Below are 26,967 nucleotides of genomic sequence, written 5' to 3'. Positions count from 1 at the left end.
ACTCGGCAGGAGCTGTAGGATCTGAAGAGGGGCCAGACTAAGGCCCCTAAGCCTGCCTGAATGATGGAGAGGTATCCTTCAGGTCCTGACCATAGGCCTGGACCGGAACATGCCCCCCCTTTCCTTTGACGAGTCCGAGAACCGCATCAAGAATGTGGGGAAAGGACGAGAATATCCACTACCATCAAGAGGCTCCATAGGTCAACACCCATTGCAGGTCTAATAGTTCCGCTGGTCCCCTAGGGCCAGGGAGTCCGGTTAAACATTGCCTGAAGCCACCGGAACTTGGATCGCCCCACATGGAACTTATCCTGAGGCGACCGTTCGGACTATAGACGGGTCAATGAGGAAAGGAGAACTAGGAAACGTTCCAAGGTAGGGCTGAAAGCTCTGCTTGACTGAGAACAGGTACTGCGACTCTCCTCAGTCTTGCCACAGTCAACCGAAAGGAAGGCTCGGAGGATGTGGTAACAGAATCTGGCGTCCCCAGGTGGTCACCCATCCAAGTACCGACGTTGCTTAACCTCGCTGGACGGACGAGAAGCGGGGTTTCCAACGTGGTAAGGCCATTGACTCAATACCATGGCCAGATACTCCAGATGTTGAGGCAGAGGAAGAGAAGGCTCCAAGCAAAATACCATGAGCCCACACTCATGGTAAGCATCCGGAAGCTTGTCCCAGCGCTGAAGAAGGTCGAACCCGAGCCTACCGGAGTTGACCATCCCTCCAAACAGCAGAGGAGGCGGAAGCCTGCACCTGAGCGGCCAAGAGGAAGGCAGGGAGAGTTCTCTGGGGAAACAAACCTGCTATGCCACGGCGGGATAGCCACACTGCATCATAAGCAGGAATACTTGCAGTCTAGGCTGAATTCGACGAGCACCCTGGAAGATGGATGGAATGGAAACTGAAAGTACCCGTCCTTCCGATCCAGGGTTTAAGGAGTCCTGTCGCCTCGTTACCAGTCTGTTCGATTCTGCTGGTCTACGCTGGCCGAAGTTTGTTCGACAAACTTGATCAGGGCTGAGAGGTCGACTACGGACTTCCCCTCTCAGATCCTTCCTTACAAGAAAGGATCGACTGAGGGGGCCGGGGGTGAAGCCGTCGATGATCCTAAGGAAGACCTTCGCCTAAGGTATGGATCATTCTGCCCAACCGGGCAACTCTGCTGACGCTATGGCATAGAGGTTCAGAGACACTGAATTCGCTGAGAGACGGCAGGCGCGAAATCCTTGGCTAATCACAGAGATTGTACGGGAATGGGCATCGGGAAGCTGTCATTCGGATGAGTAACCTTAAGCATCCTCCCAGCGAAAAACCTGCAATCCTAGAGTTCGTGAACTCCTTTTAGGACTATGCCCCCCCGGGGGAGTCTCCCGTGCCATCTGTTCCTGACAGGAGGAAACTGCAATTGGAAACCTTGTCCCAGTTGTCGTAGCCGATAACTTAGGCCGACGTGGTTGAAAGAAAAGGGCGCTGGAGCCCTGCAGAGTCTGGAAGAAAGCGCCTTGGAGGAGTGAAACCGGAAGTCGATTTCCTCCGCACAGCAGCTGTCTAAGTCTCTGTCCTTGGGCACAAACAAACTCTTCTCAAGGATGGAAGGGTGTCTGAGGTCGTCGACCTCCACAGATGAGACACCCGAAGGAAGCCCTCAGTCAGCGCGTCCAGATGGTACAACATCGAGCTTGTCCGCAAGTTAGATACTTAACGACGAAAGGCCAAGGTGCCTGAGCTCGAGAGGAGGAAAGTACCCTTGATCTTCCTGTAGCTTCCTTGAACCAAACCTCGGGCCGTAACCAAGGAGGGAAAGAACCTGGTAAGCTCCCAGAGGAAGAGGTAAGCAGTCACCCCTCGTCCGATGGAGAAAACTCGAACGGAAAGCCCCCCGCCAAAAATCCTTCCAGGTAATGACGGGGAAGGGCTAACCCAGGTTCAGGAAAGAGTGTTGCTCAGATCTCCCTTAAGTTTCTCCTATTCTTGCAAGTGCCATGCTCTGCGTTTACGGGGTGAGGCCGTGTTCTGGAAATACGCTCCATAAGAACTCGCCAGGCTGCGAAAACCCCATTGGGAATCGTGGTCGCAATCGCCCTGGAGCTCGCGCGACGGAAATTCAAAGATTTTCGCGTGGGAGAACGTGGAAGCGCTCATGCGCGGTAATGCAAACGAAGGTGAGCGAAGGAGCGCAGAAGGAGGGCGAGCGTGGTAGGAAGGGCGAGAGCTGGTGGTCGGCGAGCAATAACCCATAGACGAGCAATGGATACTGCAAGAAATAAGCCGACATTTGTGCAAAGAAACACTGTAGGTTCGCGCGACGGAACACCATCCGTCCGCGCGATGGAAAAACCGTTGGTTCGCGCGTGGGCGAACATTGGAGAGCATGAGCGTAGACGTGCAGGCACGTGGGAGTGTGGGCACGCAGGCGAGTGGTCGCGCGGGCGAGCGGTCGCCGTGAGGGTGGGCAGGTGGACGAGAGAGAGTCCTGAGCGCTAATGCGCAGGTTGGCGATGGCGCGTTGTGTTATGCCGACGCGATGGTCGAGCAGTTTGCGAAGGTGAGCGATCGCGAGCAGCCTGTGCAGGAGGGCGATCGCGCGATGGTGATCAGCATGCGCCGGGTCGCGCGATGGTGATCAGCATGCGCCGGGTCGCGCGATGGTGATCAGCATGCGCCGGGTCGCGCGATGGTGATCAGCATGCGCCGGGTCGCGCGATGGTGATCAGCATGCGCCGGGTCGCGCGATGGTGATCAGCATGCGCCGGGTCGCGCGATGGTGATCAGCATGCGCCGGGTCGCGCGATGGTGATCAGCATGCGCCGGGTCGCGCGATGGTGATCAGCATGCGCCGGGTCGCGCGATGGTGATCAGCATGCGCCGGGTCGCGCGATGGTGATCAGCATGCGCCGGGTCGCGCGATGGTGATCAGCATGCGCCGGGTCGCGCGATGGTGATCAGCATGCGCCGGGTCGCGCGATGGTGATCAGCATGCGCCGGGTCGCGCGATGGTGATCAGCATGCGCCGGGTCGCGCGATGGTGATCAGCATGCGCCGGGTCGCGCGATGGTGATCAGCATGCGCCGGGTCGCGCGATGGTGATCAGCATGCCAGGGTCGCGCGATGGTGATCAGCATGCCAGGGTCGCGCGATGGCGATCAGCATGCGCAGGTCGGCGGTCGCGCGATGGCGAGCAGCATTTGCATGTGGGCGATCGCATGATGGCGAACAGCATACGCAGTTGAGGGTCGCGCGATGGCGAACAGCATACGCAGTTGAGGGTCGAGCGATGGCGATCAGCATCCGCAGGTGTGCGGTCGAGCGATGGCGATCAGCATCCGCAGTTGAGGGTCGCGCGATGGCGATCAGCATCCGCAGTTGAGGGTCGCGCGATGGCGATCAGCATCCGCAGTTGAGGGTCGCGCGATGGCGATCAGCATCCGCAGTTGAGGGTCGCGCGATGGCGATCAGCATCCGCAGTTGAGGGTCGCGCGATGGCGATCAGCATCCGCAGTTGAGGGTCGCGCGATGGCGATCAGCATCCGCAGTTGAGGGTCGCGCGATGGCGATCAGCATCCGCAGTTGAGGGTCGCGCGATGGCGATCAGCATCCGCAGTTGAGGGTCGCGCGATGGCGATCAGCATCCGCAGTTGAGGGTCGCGCGATGGCGATCAGCATCCGCAGTTGAGGGTCGCGCGATGGCGATCAGCATCCGCAGTTGAGGGTCGCGCGATGGCGATCAGCATCCGCAGTTGAGGGTCGCGCGATGGCGATCAGCATCCGCAGTTGAGGGTCGCGCGATGGCGATCAGCATCCGCAGTTGAGGGTCGCGCGATGGCGATCAGCATCCGCAGTTGAGGGTCGCGCGATGGCGATCAGCATCCGCAGTTGAGGGTCGCGCGATGGCGATCAGCATCCGCAGTTGAGGGTCGCGCGATGGCGATCAGCATCCGCAGTTGAGGGTCGCGCGATGGCGATCAGCATCCGCAGTTGAGGGTCGCGCGATGGCGATCAGCATCCGCAGTTGAGGGTCGCGCGATGGCGATCAGCATCCGCAGTTGAGGGTCGCGCGATGGCGATCAGCATCCGCAGTTGAGGGTCGCGCGATGGCGATCAGCATCCGCAGTTGAGGGTCGCGCGATGGCGATCAGCATCCGCAGTTGAGGGTCGCGCGATGGCGATCAGCATCCGCAGTCTGAGGGTCGCGCGATGGCGATCAGCATCCGCAGTTGAGGGTCGCGCGATGGCGATCAGCATCCGCAGTCTGAGGGTCGCGCGATGGCGATCAGCATCCGCAGTTGAGGGTCGCGCGATGGCGATCAGCATGCGCAGGTGAGCTAGTAGCTGGCGAACCATGTTCCTTCAGAAGTGTTGGAGAACGTTGGCGTGCTGGCTGTAACACACGTGGGCAATCCGGAGATCGCCGAGAGACAGGTGATTGCTGGCGAGCTGATGATCGCTGGTGAGCTGACGAGCTGATAATCGCTGGCGAGCTGATGATCGCTGGCGAGCTGATGATCGCTGGCGAGCTGATGATCGCTGGCGAGCTGATGATCGCTGGCGAGCTGATGATCGCTGGCAAGCTGAAGATCGCTGACGAGCAGAAGGCTACGCGTGGAAGCCTGCGCAAAGAAGAAGAGTTCTTGACCCCGACCTGAACCGAAGTTCAAGATCGCGAGGGCGAACGTGGGCGCACAGGGCGCGTAACAGGAACCAACAGGAACCGCAGGGATGATCATCTTGAAAGCGCTGACGAACAGGAGAGCGCTGATGAGCAGAGGAGCGCCTGTGTGCTAACACTGAGCAGGAGCAGGAGAGAACACAGCAGAAGGGCGCGCAGGGAAACCCTGACACGCAAGGGAAGAACCCCCGTGGGGGCAACCCTTTACCCCGAAGGGATCGTTGTCCGCCGGAAGACTGATGTCCGTCGGGAAGACCGTTGCCCGTCGGAAGACGAGATCAGACTGCTGTCCATCTGCACCAAAGCGGAAGATCGAGAAAAAGGAGATGTAGGCTGCAAACGGAGATCCAAAAAGGCGCCTCAAGCACCCTTATAGGGAGATGAGAGGCCCTTACGACGAGGCGGACGGTGGGCCTTACGGCGAGGGAGGCCAACAGCAACAGAAGAAACCTCCGAAGAGGAGTCTCTATAAGTGTACTCTCTCGCGAACGAAAGAGAAACACTTCGTGGAAGAGACTGGTCAGCCAGTGACCTAAAAGGAGCAATCCTCCGAAGAGGAGCTCCTGCAGTTGCCCAGCCCCTTGAGCGAAACTGCAGGTGCGACCGCTCAGTACCAAGAGCATAGTCGCACGAAAAAAAGGCAAGAGAAGAACCCCCCAAAAGGGGAAAAACTCAAGCCTGGACAGGAAAAACTTCCCTCGGAAGGAAAGTTACCCGCCCAAGGAGGCAAGCCTCCTGAGAGTTCTAAAATGAACTGGAGAGCTGTCCGTCGTCACGGGAGTACTTCCAGTAGAAGGAGACACGCCCCTGACGAAAATACAAGGGGGGAGGCAGCAACAGCCGAATCCCCAGGACTCAACCAGACAGCTCACACCGTTGCCATATTACAAAAACGAACTAGATCGGTAACTGTAAAAAAATAAAAAAAAATAATATTAGTATACATTCATTCCCCCGGGAAGGCTCCGAAGAGGAATCCCGAGGGAAAGGAACAAGAATTACACAACAGGCACGTGCCCTCACAACCACTTACACTCGCGGAAGGAGAGCTGTAACCAAAACAGAATTATAACAATTATAATTATGTAATTATGTAATTTAAAAATGAATGAACACTAAAGAAAGAACGAAAACCCCGAAAGGAATCGTAGTACAAGCTGAAAAACAAAAAACAACTACAATTAGATTCATAACTAATTGAGACAAACATACGGCGTAGCAACCCCCCCACACGGAAAGGAAGCTACAAGGCCGTAGTAACACGTAGTAAAAGGGTGAACGACCTCAAGAGAGAGAGAGAGAGAGAGAAAGACATAAGTCAAACTCGATCGCCACCCATAAAATTACGCCGTGGTGGCCTAACTGCCGAGGCCTCCACGTAGATATCGTACACTACACACACAAAGCTGAAAAGGAAACTTACTTATTTCTATACTCAAATATATATACAAACATGAAAACATGTTTACATATATATAGAGTAAAAGAAAAGTAAGCGATTAAGTAAAGACAAAACAAACAATGGCTGCCAAGAGAGGACCAAGACAGAGAATTCTGTCACAGTCCGAGCCAAAAGTGAAAGTGAGTATTCACCTGTGTGTGTGAGGGGGAGGAGGGGTAGCTAGCTACCACTCCCCTACCCCCCGCTAACTAGCGCGGGGGTAATACACCCTCGTTAAATTCTAATGGCTCGCCATTTCAGCTACGCTAAAAGTAATACCCTTTGTAAATAGCGTGGTTTGTATTTCGGTTACGGAACAAATGAAGGGTAGGGGGTACAATGATGGCCCTGGAATACGTAATAATAATTAATTATGGACATAATTATATACCATTGTGTAGCTCTTGATCTTGGCATTATGTTGGTACCAAAAACGTTCACTTAGTTTGGATATTAAGGAAGATAGAGCCAATAAAGCGACGCAAAGTCAGTGCGGCTGAAAATGTGAAAATTTGACGTGCGGTTTGTACAAAAAGTGATAATTTTGCCTTTTTGCCACATTTATGTTTGGAAACACCCGGATATGCATAAAGGACACCCTAAGAAAGAAAACTAGGGGGGTCGTGAAAATTCCCTAGGGGGGCGGGAGGGTTTCACTTTCTGGCCCATGGACTAAAGTCCGTGATGCCAGCGTACATTTGATATACAGTGAACCCTCGCTACTTCGCGGTTCGACCATCGCGGATTCACCACTTCGCGGGTTTTTTCCATAACCCATATATATATACATATCGCGGATTTTCCGGAAAATTCGAAAATACCGCGAAATCTGAAGACAACCAAATACGATATTTTGTTACCTGTAATTCCATTAATACTGTAATTAGTAATATCTGCTCTTACTGATTGTTCATTGCATTACATATGATATATAATTCAGCACAGAAAGAAATAAAACACGAAAAGAGAATGTGATCATACGATAATACAGTACTGTATACAGTACGTAGTAAAATTAAATCGAACATGAAACGCAAATCAGATGCAGTCATACCATATTAGAATGGTGTAAGGCTGCTGATGGCTACTATACTACAAATGTAATGGATGTGCATCTTTTCCATGATTCTTTTGTATGTACAGTATACGTACGTAGTACTGCATCCAATAATATTCTTTGTTGCAAAAATCACATTTCGAATAAGCGTACGAGAGAGAGAGAGAGAGAGAGAGAGAGAGAGAGAGAGAGAGAGAGAGAGAGAGAGAGAGAGACATCCTACAAAAGAATAAAATAGCATACGTAAAGCTATTACGTGTATTATTATTGTTATTATTATTATTGTTGTTGTTGTTAATAAAAGTATTATTGTTATCATTATTATTATTATTATTACTGTATTATTATCATACGATAATTAAGTACTGTACACAGTACGTAGTAAAATTAAATCGAACATGAAACGCAAATCAGATGCAGTCATACAATATTAGAATGGTGTAAGGCTGCTGATGGATACTACTGTACGTACAGTACTACAAATGTAATGGATGTGCTTCTTTTCCATGAATCTTTTGTATGTATACGTACGTAGTACAGTACTACATCCAATAATATTCTTTGTTGCAAAAATGACAAATTCGAAGATAATTTGTATTTTTCCTAACCATACAAAACTTAGCTATTTACAAAGGGTATTACTTTTAGCGCAGCTGAAATGACGAGCCAATAGTTTTTAACGAGGGTTAATTACCCCCGCGCTAGTTAGCGGGGGGTGGGGAAGGGTAGCTTGCTACCCCTCCCCCCTCCACACACCGGTGACTTGCTTCACTTCACTTAGAGGTAGGACTTGACTTGGGGGTCAGGGATGGCGGGCACATATGTGTAAATAGCTAAGGTTTGTATGGTTAGGAAAAATACAAATTATCTTCGAATTTGTCATTTGTTCCGTAACCGAAATACAAACCACGCTATTTACAAAGGGTGACTTACCCCTTAGGAAGGGTGGAAAGTCCCCAGCCTTACTGACTTCGGCTTGCCCGGGGGCTCGATCCCTCAGTGAGCAGCACTTGAGAGAGGGAGCCCCTGTACCTCACAGGTTCCTAGCATCGCTAGGAACGAGTGGCGTACATAAGCAGTGTGAGGAGGAGAGTGTGACTTGTCCTATGAAGTTGACCTTGAGACCTTCAGATAGGAATTCTAGGATAGGACGTTCCCCATACCACCTCGTCAGGGTATGGGAGACGCAACAGTATTAAGCTTAATACTAGGAGCACAAAGAAGCATGGGTTACCTGCAGAGGTCGAGGTCAGCTATGTGAGGACCAGGATGCTGCTTCCCCAAGAGAGGGGAGAATGAAGAAAGAAGTAAGGGTCAGACATACTCTTTCATTCACGCAGACTAAGACCGGGTAACAACGCCCTCAACCTACTGCTACTTGTCCAAAAAGGAGCCTGAGGTTAGACCAGCTGTTGTGCAGCCACCACAGGGCCGATAGAAAACGTATCGAGGCTCCTGTGGGTCACGTCTTGCAGGTAGTGGGCTGTGAAGGTCGTTTGACGCTTCCAGACCCCAGCTTGAAGTACCTGCGTCACAGAGAAGTTTCTCTTGAAGGCCAGGGATGTAGCAATACCCCTGACATCATGGGCCCGAGGGCGACGTGACGGAGGAGGGTCAGGATTCAGGGCCTGGTGGATAACCCTTCGAATCCAAGCAGAGATGGTGTTCCTGGTGACCCTCCTCTTTGTCTTGCCTGTGCTCACAAACAAAGCTCGCACATGAGGACGGACTGCAGCCGTTCTCTTCAAGTAGTACCTCAGACACCTCACTGGGCATAGTAGCAGCTGGTCTGGGTCGTTTGTTACAGAACGGAGACTCGCGATCCTGAAAGAGTCGAACCGTGGATCCGGCACTCCAGGATTCTGAGTCTTGGCCACAAACTCAGGGACGAACCTGAACGTTACCTCCCCCCATCCCCTTAAATGGGCGATGTCGTACGAGAGACCATGAAGTTCACTAACTCGCTTGGCCGAGGCCAAGGCGAGTAGGAAAGCCGTCTTCCAAGACAGGTGGCGATCGGAGGCCTGGCGTAATGGCTCGAAGGGAGGTCTCTTGAGAGATCTGAGGACGCGAACCACGTTCCAAGGAGGGGGTCTCACTTCCGACTGGGGGCAGGTAAGCTCATAGCTACGTATGAGTAAAGAGAGTTCTAGCGATGAAGAAATATCCATGCCCTTCATTCTGAAGGCCAAGCTTAAGGCTGAGCGATAGCCTTTCACTGCCGAGACAGAAAGGCGCATTTCTTCTCGCAGATACACGAGGAAGTCCGCTATTGCTGGAATAGTGGCATCGAGTGGAGAGATACCCCTTCCACGACACCAACCACAAAAGACTCTCCACTTCGCTTGGTAGACTCCCTCAGAGGACCTTCGCAGGTGCCGAGACATTCTCTCCGCAACCTGTTGCGAAAAGCCTCTCTCCACGAGGAGACGCTGGATAGTCTCCAGGCGTGAAGCCGAAGTGAGGCTACGGCCCTGTGAGGGACACCGGAGTGGGGTTGTCTGAGAAGCTCGTGTCGTGGAGGAAGCTCCCTTGGGAGTTCCGTCAGGAGTTGCAGAAGGTCCGGAAACCATTCCGCGTGATGCCATAGCGGAGCTATTAGAGTCATGGAACAGTTGACCGATAGTCTGGTCCTGTTGAGCACCCTTCTCATCAGACAGAATGGTGGGAAGGCGTACACGTCGATGTTGTCCCACCGTTGCTGGAAAGCATCTTGCCAGAGTGCCTTGGGGTCTGGGACTGGTGAGCAGTAAAGGGGCAGCTTGAAGTTCAAGGCTGTCGCGAACAAGTCCACCGTCGGGGAACCCCACAAAGTCAGGACTTTGTTGGCTATCTGAGGATCCAAAGACCACTCGGTACTCACTATCTGCGAAGCCCTGCTCAGACTGTCGGCGAGCACATTCCTCTTGCCAGGAATGAAGCGAGCTGATAGTGTTATCGAGTGGGTTTCGGTCCACCTCACAGTCTCTACTGCAAGATGGGATAGCTGTTGCGAAAAAATGCCTCCCTGCTCGTTGATATAAGCCACTACCGTGGTGTTGTCGCTCATCACCACCACGGAGTGACCCGCCAGGAACCGTTGGAACTGTTGAAGGGCCAGAAAGACGGCCTTCAATTCTAGCAGGTTGATGTGTAGGCACTTTTCTGATTCTGACCAAAGGCCTGAGGCCCTCTGGTTCAGAACGTGCGCCCCCCACCCTTCTTTTGACGCGTCCGAAAACAGAGTCAATTCCGGGGGGAGGACGAGAAGACTCACTCCCTTCCGCAGGTTCTCGTCGGCCAGCCACCACCTCAAGTCCGTCTGTTCCAGAGACCCCATTGGGATCAGAATGTCCGGGGAATCGGATCCTTGATTCCACCGGGACTTGAGCCGCCATTGAAGGGATCTCATTCTGAGGCGGCTGTTTGGAACCAGACGGGCCAGGGAGGATAGGTGGCCTAAGAGACGCAACCACGATTGGGCGGGAAGTTCTTTTCGCCTGAGGAAAGGTTCCGCCACCCTCCTCAGCCTTGCTATCCGGTCGTCTGATGGAAAGGCTTTGTGGAGATTGGTGTCTATTAGCATGCCTAGATAAACCAGTCGTTGGGACGGCTGCAGAGAGGACTTCTCGAGGTTTACCACGATCCCCAGATCTAGAAGCCTGTCTCGGTGCCGAAGAGGGTCGACTCCGAGTCTGCTAGGATCAGCCAATCGTCTAGGTAACGAAGGAGACGAATGCCGTTCCTGTGCGCCCAAGTCGAAATCAGGGTGAACACTCTGGTGAACACCTGAGGAGCTGTGGAGAGACCGAAACACAGCACCTTGAACTGGTAGATCTTGTTGTCTAGGCAGAATCTCAGTACTTCCTGGAAGACGGATGGATTGGGATCTGGAAGTACGCATCCTTTAGATCCAGTGTACACATGAAGTCTTGTGGTCTCACCGCAAGTCTGACCGTGTCTGCTGTCTCCATGCTGAACCGGGTTTGTTTGACAAACCTGTTCAGAGCCGAGAGATCGATGACGGGTCTCCAGCCTCCAGTAGCCTTCTTTACAAGAAAGAGTCGGCTGAAGAAGCCTGGAGAGCCGTCCACGACCTCCTGGGGAGCACCCTTCTCGAACATGGTCTCGACTTCGGCCTGAAGGGCCACCCCTTTGCCGATCCCATGGCATAGGAGCTCAACGACACTGGATTCACTGTCAGGGGAGGTTGAGATGACGTGAACGGGACGCGATAACCTTGGCCGATCACTGAGACCGTCCAAGCATCGGCCCCGTGTTGCTGCCACCTGCGGACGCAACGCTGAAGGCATCCCCCCACAGGTGGACAGGCAGGGGGACTGCCACCCCTAGGGCTTGCGGCCGTGGCCGCCACCCCTAGGAGTCTTGCCTCCCCTGGAGGACTTACCGCCCCTCTTGACCTTGGCTGGAAAGGGCTGGGGCTTAGACACCACTTTCTTAGCTGCCGGTGCCTGTTTGGGAGCCTTACGAGGCTGTTGCTGCTGTTGTGGCGGGGCTGGAGGCTTATAGGGCCGAGTTGTAAGGGCCCTGTGGAGGAGGGAGTCCGTGCTGGATTTCCTCCACCTCTCAGCCGTTCGCTCCAAGTCTTGGGGCTCAAACAGGCTCTCCCCCAGAAGGGAAGCATGTCGGAGCCTACACACATCCACGGCGGGGACCTTCGGATGGAATCTCTCGGACACAGCATCGCGACGCTTCAACACCGAGTTGGCCCACAGGGTGGTAACCTGGTGCGCCAAAAACTCGATGGAGCGGGTGCCCGAGAGCAAGAAGGTCTCTAAGGCCTTCCTATTGGTCTCCTTGGACAAGTCCTCCGATCGCAATAGGATGCCCAGAGATCCTAGCCAGAAGTCCAGCCACGAAGTGGCCTGCATGGCACACTTAGCGACCTTCTCGTGGTTAAGGATCTCCGCCGCCGAGAACAACACCTGCCGGGCAGAGAGTTTCTCCAGGGGAACTCCCTTCGCCAGCTCCTCCACAGAGTGATGGAGAGGAAGAGCGAGGTTGTGCTCACCCAGGATCTCGAAATACCTCCTCTGCTGAAGGCGAGGAGGAGGGATAAGCTTGTTCCCGGCAGTGGAACGACTGGAGGAGGCAAGAAGTGCGAGCTGAGCGTTGGCCCTAGCTCTGGCACTCTTCAGCCCCCGAGACCAGGGCAGAGCTGCACTGGTCTTAGGGGCCTTCCGAACGTCAAACACTTCATCCAGAATCGTGTCTTTGCCTTCACGGGGGGCGATGACTGGATCCGTAAGTCTGTTAAGTGTCCTTATCAGGCTTAGGACCTGCCAGAAGGCATGTTCGGATTCTTGCTGTTCTCCTCCCTGCGGGCTGGCAGCTAAGTCTCCTGCCCCTGGAATCTCTTCCTGGGGTGAAACGTGGACATTCCCCTGGGTAGTCGTGGGTTCCTGACGAATCCTTGCAGAGGATTTAGGGACGGTCTTGGAATCCTTGGGTTCCCTCCTGGGAGGGATACAGGATCCCAACAACGAGGTTCGAGGGGCCCCTTCCTCACGAGACGATTCTCCTGCCTGAAGCGAAGTCTCCCCCCTGGTGCCGAGGGGAAGACTACCGCCCCACTGGACTCACCTGAGGACGGAAGGCCTCGTCCACGGGAGAAGGAGAGAGTACTCGTGCAGGAGAAGGGACCTTCGAGACCGACCTCTTGGGAACCAACTTCGCCCTAGGGGAAGTCACCACGAAGTCCACTCCTCTCTTTCTCTTCAGCGTAGGAGAGACAGCCACTGGTTTGTCACCCTGGCCGGCGAGTGTTGGTTTCATAACCCTCACTAACGCCCGTGCCAGCGGACCAAACCAAGTCTGCTGCTCCAAGGACACAGAGTCCGAAATCCTCGCTAAGAGAAAGGGATCGGGCGATCCTTTGGAGTGGACACGACGGTACCTGCCTGAAAAGAAGGTGGGTTAAGAATGCTGTACAGTGAACCCTCGCTACTTCGCGGTTCGACAATCGCGGATTCACCACTTCGCGGGGTTTTCCCATAACCCATATATATATACATATCGCGGATTTTCCGGAAAATTCGAAAATACCGCGAAATCTGAAGATAACCAAATACGATATTTTGTTACCTGTAATTCCATTAATACTGTAATTAGTAATATCTGCTCTTAATGATTGTTCATTGCATTACATATGATATATAATTCAGCACAGAAAGAAATAAAACACGAAAAGAGAATGTGATCATACGATAATTCAGTACGTAGTAAAATTAAATCGAACATGAAACGCAAATCAGATGCAGTCATACCATATTAGAATGGTGTGTACTGTAATGGATGTGCTTCTTTTCCATGAATCTTTTGTATGTATACGTACGTAGTACAGTACTGCATCCAATAATATTCTTTGTTGCAAAATCACATTTCGAATACTGTAAGCGTACGAGAGAGAGAGAGAGAGAGAGAGAGAGAGAGAGAGAGAGAGAGAGAGAGAGAGAGAGAGAGAGAGGGGAGAGAGAGAGAGAGAGGCGTAAAATAGCGTACGTAAATTTTTATTATTATTGTTATTATTATTATTATTGTTGTTGTTGTTAATGAAATTATTATTGTTATTATTATTAATCATTATTATTATTATTATTACTGTACAGTATTATTATCATTATTTATTATTATTACGGTATTGTACTTAATCTACGTACGTTCAGTATGCGCGGGGGCATCTTCTATGAGTAACCAACGCGCCATAGTACTAAGACGGGTTGTGATTGGTTCAAGCGCTGATAGATGACGAATCAAAACTCAAGTTTTGTTATCTAGCCTGTGATTGGTGTTTTGCCCGCATCTTCTACCCGCAGCATCAAAGTTCTCGCGGGGCTGCATCGTTCACTTTCTCTTTCCGCGTATTGCTGAGTAGACGTTCTTAACTTTGTGAAGTTTAATCTGTGCTGTGTGCGACTGTTTTAAGTTGAACTTTTTGTTGAACTTTCTGTTACAATGCCTCCCAAGCGTTCTGCTTCTAGTAAGGCTGGTAGTGAGCCTAAACGCCACCGAAGGATGATGACGATAGCTGAGAAGGTTACGCTTCTCGACATGTTAAAAGATGGTAGGAGTTACGCGGCCGCCGGCCGCCATTTTGGCATCAACGAATCCACCGTTCGCTACATCAAGAAGGACGAGGCGAACATTAGAAAGACTGCTGCAATCACCTTTAGCAGATCAGCGAAGCGAGTCGTTACAACGCGTAATAAAACGATCGTACGCATGGAAGGTGCTTTAGCTGTGTGGATTGCCGACTGCCGGAAGAAGAACATAGCGTTGGATACGAACACCATCCAAACAAAGGCTTTGAGCTTATATGAGAATTTTGCTGCAAAGGAACCTAAAGAGGACGACGGCAACCATGCTGAAGATGATGATGATGCAGATGATCCTCAACCAGGGACATCCACTGATTCCCAGCCTCAGAAACGTTTTTCCGCAAGCAAAGGATGGTTCGCGAAGTTTCAGAAACGCTTCGCCCTGAAAAGCGTTTCCCTGCATGGGGAGTCTGCTTCCGCTGACACTGCCGCTGCTGAAACTTACGTGAACCAGACTTTCAAGAACATTATCGCTGAAGGTGGATACAAGCCGGAACAAGTCTTTAATATGGATGAAACCGGCTTGTTTTGGAAGAGAATGCCGTCGCGAACTTTCCTGTTCAAAGAGGAAGCCAAAGCCTCTGGTTTTAAGGCATTCAAGGATCGAGTTACCCTCGTGATGTGTGGCAATGCTGCTGGATTTTTGTTAAAGCCGGGGCTTATTTATAAGTCGAAAAAATCCTCGCGCTTTGAAAAATAAAAATAAGAATCTCCTTCCCGTGTACTGGATGCATAATCAAAAAGCATGGATTACGAAGATGCTGACCTCCAACTGGTTCCACCAGTGTTTCATCCCGCAAGTCCATGAATATCTCTTAGAGAAGGGCTTGCCATTCAAGATCCTTCTCCTTATGGATAACGCTGGTGGACACGCAACTGACCTGTCGCGTGAGGGCGTTCAGGTTGAGTTCCTGCCACCCAACACCACGTCATTAATTCAACCAATGGACCAGGGGGTTATCAGGGCGTTCAAGGCCCTCTACACGAAGAATACCTTGGCGGACCTCGTTGCGTGTGTGGATGCTGCCCAAGATGACGAGGATAAAGACTTCAACTTGAAGGCGTACTGGCGGCAGTACACCATAGCCACGTGCCTGCAGAATATTCAAAAGGCACTTCAAGAGATGAAACCTGCAACCGTAAATGCGAGCTGGAAGAAGCTGTGGCCCGATATTGTTTACGACGACAAGGGATTTACTCCGTCGGAAATCCAACACTCTGCAATACGGAAATCTGTGCAGTTGGCTGCCATAATTGGGGGTGACGGGTTTGGCGACATGACGACTGAAGACGTCGACGAGTTGTTGGACTGCCATTCCCAGCCCCTAACTGACGCAGACCTCGAAGACCTGACGAAATCGGCAAGTGAGGAAGAGAGTGAGGGTACCCAGGAAGAGACCCAAGAAAATGTCGAAGAAACGGGCTTAACATTAGAATGGCTTGCCAAGTTCTGCAACCATATGAAGGAGGCGAAAGAAATGTTACAAGAGTGGGACGAGGATATGGTTCGCTCGATGCAATTCTGCAACAAGGTTGATGACATCACGACTCCCTACAGGATGCTCTTGGATCGAAAAAAGAAGCAGCGGCAACAACTTCCGATCACAATGTTTTTTCAGCCTCGCAAAAAAGAGCCAGTTCCTCCTGCTAGTACGCCTTCGGAAGAAATTGAAGAAGTTGAAGAGGTGTCCCAGGAAAAGACACCTCCGTCTGAAGAGACGTAAAATACTATCATTGACTGCACAGTAGAACACATCATCAGCTTCATCATCATCATTTCTACTGTGCAGCAAATTCATCGCCATCGTCATTCAAGTTTTTCTTGAACTTCTTTCGTGGTGAGTACAGTAACAATCTTTATTTTTTACTTTAACCTGTTTTATAGTTTAGTAATGTACGTACTGTATGCATTAAGTTAAAGGGAAGGTTTTAAAAGTCTACATGTTGTAACCTATCATATTTTTTTTTTTTTTAAATTTACATTTACGTACGTAAAACAATCTCTCTCTCTCTCTCTCTCTCTCTCTCTCTCTCTCTCTCTCTCTCTCTCTCTCTCTCTCTCTCTCTCTCTCTCTCTCTCTCTCTCTCTCAAATTGTTTTCCTGCTTTGCTACGTACAAGTACTGTATAATTTATATTTGTAAGGTAACATATTTTGTAAATGCTTTTACTGTAAATACTGTATGTACTGTATCATTATTTATCACTATCATCATGCGCGTTAAATGCCTTGTTTGTTCTGAGCGTGGTTGTTTACTGAGCGTACACGCCGTCGTTTCAGGCGGCGTCATAAAGAAAAAGATTTCATTTGGAAGTCCAAAGAAAAATATGTGAACTAAAACATTGGTAATAAAAAAATCAACATACAGTACTGTATAATCAATATAATCGATGCAAAAACTAACCTATACGTACATATATGTGTACACTAAATGAGTTTGTTTCTTCATTATGATCAGAGATGAACGTAAACAAAACATTGGTTGCCATTTTTTATCGTGCTTTTTAGGTGTTTAGGAAACACATGATATAAAATCGCCTTTAATATTTGTGCCTGTTTTAGTTTAGGGTGCTGTAGTACATGCATTAAGTGTTCTGTACATTAAAGGGTGGTTTGTTAACAGTACTACGTACAAGGGAAGGTTTTAAAAGTCCGAATATACATGTTAAATAAATAGGTAAATATGCTGTCACTACTTCGCGGATTTTCACCTATCGCACCCGCGTCTGGAACCTATCTACCGCGATAAACGAGGGTTCACTGTACTGACCTGTCTTCATCCTGCACTACCAACCTGTGCTTGGATGGAGGTGATCCCAAGTGCCCTCTAGGAGCACGCGTTCCTGCTGCTACCACCGGCTGTGGAATTCGCCGCGAACGATGGTCGCGCGGGAGTGCGGGCGAGCGATCACGCGGGCGCGCAGGTGGATGATCGCGCGGGCGCGCAGGTGGATGATCGTGCAGGCGAGTGGCGAGGGTGGGCAGGTGAATGAACACGTGTCCGAGGCGACGAACGCAAGCGTTGGCGCGACGGCGAGGGATCGTGCTGCCGCGTAGGTGAGGAAGATCGCTGGCGATGTCGGGATGTGGTATGTCGACGCACTGGTGTGCGATGGCGAGCAGCATGCGCAGGTGAATGATCGCGTGATAGGGTGCGATGGTGATCAGCATCCGCAGGAGGGCGATCGTTCAGGGTTGTGCGATGAGGAGCAGCATGCGTAAGCGGGCGATCGTTCAGGGTTGTGCGATGGCGAGCAGCATGCGCAGGTGAATGATCGCGTGATGGGGTGCGATGGTGATCAGCATCCGCAGGAGGGCGATCGTTCAGGGTTGTGCGATGAGGAGCAGCATGCGTAAGCGGGCGATCGTGCAGGGTCGTGCGATGGCGAGCAGCATGCGTAGGAGGGCGATCGTGCAATGGCGAGCGATGGCGAGCGGCATATGCAGGCGGGCGATCGCGCGATGGCGAGCTAGAAGCTGGGCGAACCATGTTCCTTCAGGAGCGTTGGCGAACGTCGGTGCGTTCGTTGTCGCTGTTGAATAGGCGATACTAAGATCGCCTGTGCGCGCTGGCAAGCAGGTGAACGCTGGCGAGGAGGTAATCGCTGGCGTGTAGGTGATCGCTGGCGAGCTGGTGATCGCTGGCGAGCAGAAGGTCGACGCGTGTCCTGTGAGAGGACAGCTGGTGCGGCGCGTTCACGAGCAGGAACGGGAAGATCGCTGGCGCGTTGGCGAACATGTGTTTCTGACACACGCGCAGCACGATGTTGCGTAGCCACAGGACCAGGCAGATGGTGAGCAGGAGTTCAGCAGGAACTAAAGGGTGGTCAGAGACCGCAGGGCGATGGTCCTCAAATGAGCGCTGACGCTCGGAAGAGAGCTGACAAGCAGGAGAGCGCTGGCGAGGGGGGCGAACATCAGGAGAGAGCCGACGAGCAGGTGAGCGTCGGCGAGCAGGAGAGTCTTGGCGAGCAGGAGATCGTCGACGAGCAGGAGATCGCTGGCGAGCAGGAGATCGCTGGCGAGCAGGTGAGCGCTGGCGAGCAGGTGAGCGCTGGCGAGCAGGAGAGCGCTTGTGCGCTAGCCCTGCTCGCGTAAGGGAAGAATCCCTTAGCCCCGAAGGGACCGTTGCCCGTCGGGTGACGAGTTCTCCAGAAGGCGAAGATCCGGCAGGAGATGGTGAGCGGTCTGCAGAGAGGTTCAAGGAGGGCGGAGCAGTCGGTTGAGGCTGACGAGGAGAGTCCCCCCCGGAGGACGAAGACCCAAAAAGGGACCTCTTAGTCCCCCTGTAAGGGGAAGGGAGGCCCTTGTGGCGTAGAGGGCGGTGAGCCTTACGGCGGAGGCGGCCTCGCGGGAGATCGTCGGGACCATCGGTCCTCCGAAGGGGAGTCTCCCTCAAAACACTTCCCTCAGAAGGAAGCTGGGCAGCAGTCGAGACCGAAGGACTCACTTCCCCCTTCGAAGGATGCACGGAAGGAGGAGGAGAGCCTTGAGCACCATCACCAGCAACAGCACCTGCGTCGGAAGGCCCAGCCACGTCGGAGGCCTCTGTCACCACGACGTCGACAATAGACAGAGGGTCTACCTCCGCTACCACTGGCGACTGTTTAACAGCGGCCCCCAACGAGACAAGGTCAATAAGAGCGACCCTGGAGGGCAAGCCCTTAAGCCCCAGGGACGACCAAATCTGTAAAAGATCATCACTGGATAAGGCATTATTATCAATAACCTCCCCCGGAGGAGGAGGGGGAACCGCCTCGCTATGGGAGGCGACGCCCTCTCCCCCCACCGAAGGTAGGGAAACAGAACAAGGGCCTGCGCTCCCACTCGGACGACTCTCCTTAGGAGGCGGACGAGGGGGAGCTTCGGAGGAGGTTTGGGCGGCGGAAGAAGAGTCCCGAGAACCTTCCTCCTTCAAGGCTAACCCCGGAGGAGAACGGTCTCTCTTGGACTTCTTCTTACGCCGACGACCAAACCTCTCCCACTGGGAGGCAGACCACTCCCTGCACTCACGGCACATGTTATCCTGGTCGCAACCGTCGGCCCCGACATTGAGGGCAGAGGGTGTGAGGATCCGTAATAACGTCCGACATGAAAGTCCCACAAGGACGGCCGGCAACTCCAGGGCATGTACACATAGTAAATAAAAGAAAATAACTGAAGGTCAACTTCCAACCAATCACACAAGCTGAAAAGAAAAAGCAGAAAATTAAAGGCTGTCACGAAGGCGATGAACAGACACGTCTGATCACCGCCGAGCCAAAAGTGAAGTGAAGCAAGTCACCGGTGTGTGGAGGGGGGAGGGGTAGCAAGCTACCCTTCCCCACCCCGCTAACTAGCGCGGGGGTAATTAACCCTCGTTAAAAACTATTGGCTCGTCATTTCAGCTGCGCTAAAAGTAATACCCTTTGTAAATAGCGTGGTTTGTATTTCGGTTACGGAACAAATCACATTTCGAATAAGCGTACGAGAGAGAGAGAGAGAGAGAGAGAGAGAGAGAGAGAGAGAGAGAGAGAGAGAGAGAGAGAGAGAGAGAGAGAGAGAGACATCCTACAAAAGAATAAAATACTGTAGCATACGTAAAGCTATTAAATATTGTTATTATTATTGTTGTTGTTGTTAATAAAATTAGGATTGTTATTATTATTATCATTATTATTATTATTATTACAGTACTGTACTGTATTATTATCATTATTTATTATTATTATTATTAATACGTACGTACGGTATGCGCGGGGTATCTTGTATGAGTTGGTAACCTACGCATCATATACTGTAAGACGGGTTGTGATTGGTTCAAGCGCTGATAGATGACGAATCAGAACTCAAGTTTTGTTATCTAGCCTGTGATTGGTGTTTTGCCATCACCTCCAGCTTCCAGCACCTAGGTTCTCGCGGGCCCGGGTCGTCCACTCTCTGTTCCCGCGTATCGCTGAGTAGACGTTCTTAAGTTTGTGAAGTTTACAGTAATCTGTGCGACCTTTTTAAGTTGAACTTTTTGTCAAATCCTACTGTACAATGGCTCCCAAGCGTTCTACTTCTACTAAGGCTGGTAGTGAGCCTAAACGCCACCGAAGGATGATGACGATTGCTGAGAAGGTTACGCTTCTCGATACGTTAAAAGATGGTAGAAGTTACGCGTCCGCTGCGCGCCATTTTGGGATCAACGAATCTACTGTTCGCTATATCAAGAAGGACGAGGCGAACATTAGAAAGACGGCTGCAATCACCTTTAGCAGATCAGCGAAGCGAGTCGTTACAACGCGTAATAAAACGATCGTACGCATGGAAGGTGCTTTAGCTGTGTGGATTGCCGACTGCCGGAAGAAGAACATAGCCTTGGATACGAACACCATCCGAACAAAGGCTTTGAGCTTGTATCAGAATTTTGCTGCAAAGGAACCTCAAGACGACGACGGCAACCATGCTGAAGAAGATGATGATGCAGATGATCCTCAACCAGGGACATCCACTGATTCCCAGCCTCAGAAACGTTTTTCCGCCAGCAAAGGATGGTTCGCGAAGTTTCAGAAACGCTTCGCTCTGAAAAGCGTTTCCCTGCATGGCGAGGCTGCTTCGGCTGACACTGCCGCTGCTGAAACTTACGCGAACCAGACATTCAAGAATATTATCGCCGAAGGTGGATACAAGCTGGAACAAGTCTTTAATATGGATGAGACCGGCTTGTTTTGGAAGAGAATGCCGTCGCGAACTTTCCTGTTCAAAGAGGAAGCCAAAGCCTCTGGCTTTAAAGCATTCAAGGATCGCGTTACCCTCGTGATGTGTGGCAATGCTCCTGGATTTTTGCTAAAGCCGGGGCTTATTTATAAGTCGAAAAATCCTCGCGCTTTGAAAAATAAAAATAAGAATCTCCTTCCCGTGTACTGGATGCATAATCAAAAAGCATGGATTACGAAGATGCTGACCTCCAACTGGTTCCATCAGTGTTTTATCCCGCAAGTCAGCAAATATCTCTTAGAGAAGGGCTTGCCATTCAAGATCTTTCTCCTTATGGATAACGCTGGTGGACACGCAACTGACCTGTCGCATGAGGGCATTCAGGTTGAGTTCCTGCCACCCAACACCACGTCATTAATTCAACCGATGGACCAGGGGGTTATCAGGGCGTTCAAGGCCCTCTACACGAAGAACACCTTGGCGGACCTCGTTGCGTGTGTGGATGCTGCCCAAGATGATGAGGATGAAGATTTTAACTTGAAGGCGTACTGGCGGCAGTACACCATAGCCACGTGCCTGCAGAATATTCAGAAGGCACTTCAAGAGATGAAACCTGCAACTGTGAATGCGAGCTGGAAGAAGTTGTGGCCCCAGATTGTTTACGACGACGAGGGATTTACACCTGCTGAAATCCAACACTCTGCAATACGCAAATCTGTGCAGTTGGCTGCCATAATTGGAGGTGACGGGTTTGGCGACATGACGACTGAAGACGTCGACGAGTTGTTGGACTGCCATTCCCAGCCCCTAACTGACGCAGACCTCGAAGACCTGACGACATCGGCAAGCGAAGAAGAGAGTGAAACCCAGGAAGAGACCCAAGAAAATGTCGAAGAAACGGGCTTAACATTAGAACGGCTTGCCAAGGCCTGCAACCATGCGAAGGAGTTGAAAGAAATGTTGCAAGAGTGGGACGAGGATATGGTTCAGTCGATGCAATTCTGCAACAAGGTTGATGACATAATGACTCCCTACAGGATGCTCTTAGATCGAAAAAAGAAGCAGCGGCAACAACTTCCGATCACAATGTTCTTCCAGCCTCGCAAAAAAGAGCCAGTTCCTCCTGCTAGTACGCCTTCGGAAGAAATTGAAGAAGTTTCCCAGGAAGAAGTTGAAGAGGTGTCCCAGGAAAAGACACATCCGTCTGAAGAGACGTAAAATACTACCTGGCTGCACAGTAGAACACATCATCAGCTTCATCATCATCATTTCTACTGTGCAGCAAATTCATCGCCATCATCATTCAAGTTTTTCTTCAACTTCTTTCGTGGTGAGTACAGTAACAATCTTTATTTTTTACTTTAATATTCTCACATTCTAAAACTGTATTTGTGCCTGTTTTATAGTTTAGTACTGTACGTACTGTATGCATTAAGTTAAAGGGAAGGTTTTAAAAGTCTACATGTTGTAACCTATCATACTTTTTTTGTTTAAAATTTACATATACGTACGTAAAACAATATATATATATATATATATATATATCTCTCTCTCTCTCTCTCTCTCTCTCTCTCTCTCTCTCTCTCTCTCTCGTAAATTGATTTTTTATGTTTAAAATTTACATTTACAGTACGTACGTAAAACAATCTCTCTCTCTCTCTCTCTCTCTCTCTCTCTCTCTCTCTCTCTCTCTCTCTCTCTCTCTCTTTCTCTCTCGTAAATTGTTTTCCTGCTTTGCTACGTACAATATGTACTGTACAGTACTGTATGATTTTATATAGATACGGTAAATTATATTTGTAAGGTAACATATTTTGTAAATGCTTTTACTGTAAATACTGTACTATATCATTATTTATCACTATCATCATGCGCGTTAAATGCCTTGTTTGTTCTGAGCGTGGTTGTTTACTGAGCGTACAGTACTTTATGACGCCGTCGTTTCAGGCGGCGTCATAAAGAAAAACATTTCATTTGGAAGTCCTAAGAAAAATACGTAAAGTAAAACATTGGTAATAAAAAAATCAACATACTGTATAATCAATATAATCGATGCAAAAACTAACCTATACATATATGTGTACACTAAATGAGTTTGTTTCTTCATTATGATCAGAGATGAACGTAAACAAAACATTGGTTGCCATTTTTTATCGTGCTTTTTAGGTGTTTAGGAAACGCATGATATAAAATCGCCTTTAATATTTGTGCCTGTTTTAGTTTAGGGTGCTGTAGTACATGCATTAAGTGTTCTGTACATTAAAGGGTGGTTTGTTAACAGTACTACGTACAAGGGAAGGTTTTAAAAGTCCGAATATACATGTTAAATAAATAGGTAAATATGATGTCACTACTTCGCGGAATTTCACCTATCGCGGCCGCGTCTGGAACCTATCTACCGCGATAAACGAGGGTTCACTGTACTGTATATTCAAAATGTTTAGTTAAAAATGGATTAATTACTCAAAAGTGTCCATAAAATATGCAATTTACAAATAGTGACACTTTTGAGTAATCACTCAATTTTTGATTAAATATATTTTGAATATACAGTACTGTATATCAAATGTATGCTGGCATCACAAACTTCTGTTTATGTATGCTGGCATCACGAATCCTGTTTCGTTGACTTTTTTGACATGTCAGTTCCAAGTGGTTTGGTAAGGAAACCAAGCTATTTTCTTTTTATAACCACTTCCCCCTTCCTCAACATATCTTGCTAATTATTGCTTTCCCAGAATTTAAATAACCACCTAATTACTGTGCAAGAAGATGAAAACTACAGGACTGCATTATTTTGGAGTAAATGGAGAGCGTGGTGTTGTAAACTATTACCAAGCTCAAAGTACACTACGCAATTATTGGGTGAGAAATTAAAGTATACCATTGTCAAAACTGTACGATTTCCAGTAGGAATTCAGGAAATATATATATGTATAAATGTTATTTCATCATCCTGAATCCAGCTCTGGCCTAAATTGTACCATTTACCCGCTTATGATCATCATTTATCATTGGATTTTACTTTTCCCCAAAATAAACACTGATTTCCCACATTATTATTATTATAAGCCCAGGGGCTCCAACAGGGAAAATAGCCCAGTCAGGAAAGGAAACAGGGAAAAATAAAATACTAAAAAAAGTAACATTAAAATAAATGTATCCTATGTAAACTATAAAAAGTTCAACAAAACAAGAGAAAGAGGAATAAGATAAAATAGTGTGCACGAGTGTACCCTCAAGCAAAAGAACTCTAACCCAGGAGATAGAATTAACACTGAAGTCACTGATTAGGGCCACCTATAAAGACCAAACGGTTTCATTGTAGTGAATTACATGGCAATGTAACTTAGGAAAAAAACTACTGTTTCTAATAGAAAAAATTACGCTCTCTTCGAAAATGACACTCGTTCCCGTCGCAAATTAAGTTTCAGAAATATATATACATCTATATCCTCCAATAATGGGGGACCCCCAGTGGGAACTCGGGGTTTTGGGTGGGGAAAACATACTGGGGAATCGATATATAAACGTAAAACAAGCCTTTTCTTCTCTATACATTACCTTCTTGAAATTATAATAACCGGAGTAAAATACAAAACAGTATATCTGGATAAACTTTGGAAGCCCCGTTACAAAGATTGTGTCATGAAAAAATACAGTAACCAGTGCTGCCAACGTCCGATGTAGATCAAATGTTATTTTGTGACCTGTCATACTACTAGGCTAGGTTAGGTGGGTTTGTTAGGTTCTGTGCCCTTTTTGTACTTTTTATATATTGAGTAAAACTTATATGGGGAAATTATATAATATATGGAAATATCTATCATTACTATCTTTAGTAATGTCAACGTGCCGTTGGTAACTCTGTGTACCATACGTCAACGTTGGTAACACTGTGTATTATTGGTAACGTTGCTAATGTTATCGTTCGTTCATAAGAGAAGTGACACCGTTCATCTAAAAATTATCCGAATTGGTTGATGTTTGTTTCCGATTGAAATGAACATCAAATTCGCTTAATTCACGTTATTTACTATAGGAAAACAATTATATTTCGTTTCCCCAGTATGTTTTCCCCACCCAAAACCCCGAGTTCCCACTGGGGGGTCCCCCATTATCGTAGGATATAGATGTATATATATTTCTGAAACTATTCATTTGCAACGGAAACGAGTGTCATTTTTTAAGAGATCGTAATTATTTCTATAAGAAACAGTAGTTTTATTCCTAGGTTACATTGCCATGTAATTCACTACAAAAATACCGACCAAACCATAAAAAACAAGGTTACAATAAACATTAGGAGAAACATTTGTATTCTTAATAATTTTAACCATATAAACTTGATTACCTCCCTCGAGGCAACTACATTATGCCTATTGTTCATAAATTTTATATTTACGATATTTATAATAGTTTTAGTACTTTCCAAATTCCCTAAGGCACGACAAGCTGGCCAATAACCTATAGGGTATGGTAGGCTACCAAGAGTGGTTAGGGGTCAGGTTATGCATATTCAAATAACCAAAAACCTAGTGAAAACTGGTAATCTATAAAGATGTAGTTAAATAAAAACATCTAAGACAATCAATTTAGTCTGGAGAAATATGCTACGGTAGGCTGAATCCAGCAACCTTATAGGACTGCGCTGGCAAGTTTTTGACCTATGCTGAGTTCCATTTTCCGTAACACTCCTTCCACGAGCGACCTTAAAACCGAATAAACTTCATTTCTCGTTATCCTGAGCCAAAAATTACCTGAGACTTTTCGTAACGTCGCTATTTTGGAGATAAATAACTCTCTTCATTACCTCCCACCAATGTCACTCGCACCATCAGTGTTACCAAATGGGTTAGTGTAAAAATTCCCAAAACTCACAATAAAAAATCCTCAAAACAATCCAAAAATCTCCATATCCACAAATATATTTTCTTCTGATCCTGTAGGCTTCACTGATATAGAAATTACGCACTTTATTTCATATAAGTGCTATCAAACGAATTAAAAAAATATATAAAGGTTTGCCGATCTTTGTCTCTTCTTCATAGAAATTTGTACAGAATATCCCCTCCAGACATCCAAAATTCCCAAATCTAGGAATAAATCCCTATATGTGGCAACACTGCGCACCATATTTGGGTCGCGTTCACACTCTAAATTTGAGTGATATGAAAACATGGAATGAACAACAGTGTTTGAATACATTGGCATGACTTCGTACATAAATATTCACGTCCTATATATTTAAAACAGTAGTTCCAATAAGGCTTCAATTATCTTAAGAGTTTATAGGATATATTATCTTAAAATTTTCCGTTTAAAGGATACATAAATGTAAGACTACAAATGCACGAGCTTAATTTTGTTCTATCTATTGAATAAGAATTCAGCGAATAGGCAAATTTCTTAAAATTATAGAAAGGCTAGCTCTTTGAAGAGTTTACGTAATTATATATATATATATATATATATATATATATATATATATATATATATATATATATATATATATATATATATATATATATATATATATATATATATATATATATATATATATATATATATATATATATATATATATATATATATATATATATATATATATAGGCCTATGTATGTATGTATGTATGTATAATCGATTTCCCTCATAGACACCCTAAACAGTACAGTCACTGCCACCATATTCGTCCTTTAAATGCCGCATTATGAATGACCCCAGTTAAAATGAAATTTTTATGCATCATCTATTGCTGTACACGCCTATACAAGACTTATGAACAGCAGGTTTAACGCCATACACTCTTCTTTATTCTCCATTATCCTAAGTGCATTCTCGTGCTTTTGGATAAGTACCTTCCTTTCAAAACAGCTTCTTACGACGTCTACTTGAATTTGTGAAATTTGGGTCATAGAACCAGGTGCCATCTAGTTTTAAGGCTAATTTTTGTAAAGCCAAGCCGCACTTGTACTTTAAAGTTTATTTGTTAAACAGCAACAATGAAGTCAAATGAAAGGC

General features: G+C 48.2%; 1 protein-coding gene across 2 annotated transcripts in view; it reads right to left on the bottom strand.

Moving 5' to 3' along the window:
- Gapvd1 (GTPase activating protein and VPS9 domains 1) overlaps positions 1-25,793 on the bottom strand; it is a 494,617-nt gene extending 468,824 nt beyond the window's left edge. Inside the window, exon 1 of one of the 2 annotated variants that reach the window (XM_068389833.1) lies at positions 25,706-25,793. The gene's annotated coding sequence lies outside the window, so the exon portion shown is untranslated. The remainder of the gene's footprint in view (positions 1-25,705) is intronic. The other variant, XM_068389834.1, reaches the window with a different exon arrangement.
- Between the last annotated feature and the right edge of the window lie 1,174 nt (positions 25,794-26,967).

Source organism: Palaemon carinicauda, chromosome 16 (assembly GCF_036898095.1).
Source record: "Palaemon carinicauda isolate YSFRI2023 chromosome 16, ASM3689809v2, whole genome shotgun sequence".
Lineage (NCBI taxonomy): Eukaryota > Metazoa > Arthropoda > Malacostraca > Decapoda > Palaemonidae > Palaemon > Palaemon carinicauda.
This window is presented reverse-complemented; position numbering and strand designations above follow the sequence as displayed.